Here is a 4,515-nt window from a genome sequence, read left to right as displayed (position 1 = left end):
CAGCAGGATCAATTTTGGTATGAGTTGTAGCTTTAACAGACTCTTCAAAAGCTGTTGTCAGCTTGGTGATTACATTTCATGTTCTCAATTTTGGGGGGCAACAGTGTGTAAAAGATTTGGATTCTCAATTGCCTCAGAAAAGGCAGATTACTGGCAGCATTTACTCTAGCTAACCCTTTTAAGCTCAACTTCTGCAGCTCTCTCCCTGGTGTCTACATTTCAGCCAGAGGGAACTCCTCACCCTTCTCAGGCTATGTCATCTATTTAAATCCTATCTTTGCCTCTGCTGTTCCCTCTGCTGTACATACATTAGTGACTGTAACAGATAAACTCCTAAACCTCAGGGACTTAGTATGATTAAAGAATATTTATGTTTTGCTCAGATAATAGTACAGTACAGTCACTCCTGGAGGGTGGCCTTTCTCCACATGTTTCAGGGAGACAGGTTTCCTCTATCCCGTGGCTGCTCCATCTTCACATCATGACTCTCAAGGTTGTCCTAGTCATCTCCAGTCTAGCCAGCTGGAAGGGAAAGGCCATGTAGGGTCATGAATCAAGAGCTGAATGGACCAGGCCTGGAAGCAACGGATGTCACGTTTCATCGGTCAGAACTGACACAGGGCCATGTCTAGCCATAAGGGAGACGGGGAAGCGTAATCTAGCAGTGTGCCCAGGAGAAAAAGGAAGTTGTTTTTGGTGACTTACTAACCAGTATCCTCCACAGCCTTTCTTTCTGGTCACAAATTTCCTATTCTATTCTTTCTTCCTTTTGTAGAACACCTTCTTTTTCCACAGGAGGCAACTCCAAGACACATGAAGTCAATGTAGCAGTACAAAGTTTAGGATCTTCAGATGATGTCTGTGGTGTCTGGATGGGGCTCCTTGTGGAGATCTGTGAATAAAAAGGTAAGTTGTTCATCTCTTCTCCCGCTCAATGTATGGTGGATCAGAGAAGGGATAACTACAATAAAATCTCTCTTGGAAAACAAAAGAATGGAAGACAGTTATTAGTTGCTGGTACACATGATATCCTGCTGAGCAGGTTCAGGAAGGTCTCCTGCCCTGTAGGTGGGGAAGGTCCTTGTTTAGATTCTGATTTTGCTCTCTTCTTGGAACTCCCTTGTCCACTTGGTCCATCCTCTGGGTGGGTCTTCCATGTCCTATATTCCATGGCTGCACCTAAAGAGGACATTTGGGAGTTTATTCTTCATGAGGGCTGTACAACTTTCACAGCCTGCTTTCTGCTTGTGCAAGCATGAGGTCCTGAGATGGTTTTTTTTTTTTTTTTTTTCTGCAGTACATGGGCCTCTCACTGTTGTGGCCTCTCCTGTTGTGGAGCACAGGCTCCGGATGTGCAGGCCCAGCGGCCATGGCTCACAGGCCCAGCCCCTCCGCGGCATGTGGGATCTTCCCGGACCGGGGCACGAACCCGTGTGCCCTGCATCGGCAGGCGGACTCTCAACCACTGCGCCACCAGGGAAGCCCCCTGAGATGGTTTTAATGCTCAAATAGCCCAAGGCTTTTTCAGGTTGAGATCATGTTTATTTGGCAGTACAGTTCACCCAGAAATTTAGAAGGTTTTTGATCTGTTAGCTTCTAGTCAGTTCCACGTGCCAGTAAATATATTCAAAGTTTTGACTAGATGTTGTTCTCAAGTCTTATGTATTTGCTTCTTTGCCCCCATGCCCTTCTTTTTCAGTTTAATGGTGTTTACCTTGAGGACAATAGGTTTGGGTGGCGGCCACACCATTAATGTAACTTTGTAACAACACTGAGGTTTTGGAATAATTTAAATGATTAATTCTTATTGATTGTTAATCATATTACAAAGAGTAATACAATATTAAAATATATCATCCTCAGTAAATTAATATGCACTTAGAAAATCTAATGGTTGCAGGTAAAATATAGCATATGGAACTTTCATTTAAAAATACAAATTTTATGAAAATTAAAAATTTTTTGAGATTTTGGATAAAGATGTATCTTAAAATATTATGAAAAATATTCTTTATTCTGAAACAATGTCAGAAAAGAATACCCAAATTCCTCTAAAACAACTAGTTATAGTTAGTATCCAGTTGCTGTTTTTTGTAAAATTAACAAGAAAACACATTTACAATTTTACATCGCAATCATATGTCAAGTAATTAGGATCGAAGAAATATTGTTGACATACACATTAGGTTGACTATTATGTTTTCAAAAACAGTGTTCTTTCACTCATTTAAATTAAAAGAATTAAAACATGCTTAAATCTTGTTCTAGTATTCTAAAAGTGTTTGGAAACATTTTTCTTAATTTTTAGTGCTGAATGGATCTACTAATAGTCATTGTAACCAAATAAATTAGTTTTTTGTGGTTTTAATAGTTCATAGGACTTAATTGTATTTGAAGGTATGATGAGGCAGCCCCATCTTTCCATCTGTTTCTAAGGTCTGAAATCACAGTTCTGCACAGTGGACATATATTCCCTCTGTAAAACCATAAGGCAATGAATGCATTCTTCAGAAAAACATGCTGACTGATGGGAAGAATAATTTTCTGAAATTCAGCTTGACATACTGAACAAATATCATCCACATCTAAATAAGTCACTCTGTAACTTGGCTGGGTAAAAAATATTCACAAGGGCTTCCCTGGTGGTGGAGTGGTTGAGAGTCCGCCTGCTGATGCAGGGGACATGGGTTCGTGCCCCAGTCCGGGAGGATCCCACATGCCACGGAGCGGCTGGGCCCGTGAGCCGTGGCTGCTGAGTCTGTGCGTCCGGAGCCTGTGCTCCGCAACGGGAGAGGCCACAACAGTGAGAGGCCCGTGTACCGAAAAAAAAAAAAAAAAAGAAAAAAAAAATTCACAAAACCTATATGAAAGTTCTCAGATTTCCAAAACAACCCAAAAGCTATAAAATGAGGTAGAATAAAGACAGTAATATCCCAAGAATTAGCTAATTATATTATTAAACTCCCTGAAGCAAATAAGGTAATGAAACCAAAACTGATATGGGAACAAAATTCAGTATAACTGACATAATTCTTCTAAGAGCATACACCAGTAACCCTTGGATCTAAAAAGCAGGATGAAAGAAGGCACTACTATAATAAGATTTTTTGAGCCTATGAAAAGCAATTTCAAAACGAAGTCTGTAATTCTAATAATCCAAAGTACTTCTGAGAAGCTTGAATGATCCAAAGTAGGATTTAAAGAGATTAAGTTGTAATAAAGTGACTGAGAATGAAAGAACAGAAAATCCTGCTAAGAATACTAGTAACCAAGCTTACTGAATCTTTGAGCACCTTTTTCTTAGAAAAGCCTGATTTACAATGCTTTTGTTTGCACAGTTGAAAGTTGTCAGAGGCCCAGTTCCAAGAAACATTCCACATATTTCTGGAGCTTGGATTTTCAGCACATCCTTTAGGCATGGAGTTTATCCGGATACGAACATATCCAGAATGAAGGCAAGGCCCTTCCCACATCCATCTTGTTGCTCGGGCATTTTGGGAGGCTGAGGCAGCCTCACTGCCTGCAGTTCCTGGAGGACTGGTGTGGCCCTGGAATATGTTTTCTCTGATCCAAATTTCTTTGCATCAGGACTGTGTTTCCTCTCATGATATTGAGTGAACAGAGGCCTCACAATGGTGTCAGGGACAGTGGGAGATGCTGTCATACCCCTTCAGTCAGGGCCATCACCCTCAAACCTCACCACAAGTAACTTTGGTTAGCCCAGTGGCAGCAGGAAAGCTGGATTTTAACAGGCTTTTGTGTTCGGGGTCTAACAGCTATCATACAGCTTTTCTAGTCAGGTGTCCAATTTCTGGACCCTCAATTTCTGCTTGCAAACTGGCCACTTATTTCCTGAGCTCATTTCTTATAATGCCTTGCTGCAGTACAAAGAAAGTGAGCCCAGTTATTCTCTTGCCAATCACTTTGCCCAGAGCTACAGCCTCACTAGGCATGTGGCCTGCTTTCCAAGTCATCTCAGACAACAATTTTGCCAAATGTTTTGCCCCGGTAAAATTTGAGTGTCCATCTTTACAGCTCTGTATATAGATTCCTTTATAATAAGTGTTGAAATCAGCTGGTGTAAGTCCTCCAATTTTGTTCTTTTTCAAAGCTGTTTGACTATTACACATCTTTTGCAGATCTATATGAATTTTAGATTCATTTTTTCAAATGGCTGCAACAGAACCTGCTGGGATCAGGAACTGAACCTGGAGAAGGAGGGGTCCAGAAAGGAGAGTTGGTGAATCAGGGAAGTCACTAAGTAGTCCTCCTGAAGCACTGGCACAGTGGGCAAGTCAGAGCTTGAGGGGAGTCTGCTGAGAGGGACCCCTAAGGGGGCAGGTGTAGAGGTCTGTGCAAGGCTGTGACCTGGTCCTAGCAACTGCCTCTCTGAATTTGCATTCCAGCCTCTGGTCACTGGTTGCTGTTGGTCATTGGGGCAGGCAGACGGGTAGAGCTGCTGGCCCTGGAGGTGGAAGAGGCTTCAGAGTGGAGAAGGAGGGTGAGGACAGCCTG

The 4,515-nt window shown here is 42.0% G+C and overlaps 1 pseudogene; it reads right to left on the bottom strand.

Annotated features, from left to right (window-relative positions):
- Nucleotides 1-2,364: 2,364 nt before the first annotated feature.
- Nucleotides 2,365-3,373, bottom strand: LOC103088195 (RING finger and transmembrane domain-containing protein 1 pseudogene; annotated as a pseudogene).
- Nucleotides 3,374-4,515: the final 1,142 nt, after the last annotated feature.

The sequence above is a fragment of the Lipotes vexillifer genome, unplaced genomic scaffold (assembly GCF_000442215.2).
Source record: "Lipotes vexillifer unplaced genomic scaffold, Lipotes_vexillifer_v1.1 scaffold419, whole genome shotgun sequence".
In the NCBI taxonomy this organism is placed as follows: domain Eukaryota; kingdom Metazoa; phylum Chordata; class Mammalia; order Artiodactyla; family Lipotidae; genus Lipotes; species Lipotes vexillifer.
The sequence above is the reverse complement of the archived record's forward strand: the minus strand, read 5'-3'. Positions and strand labels throughout refer to the sequence as shown.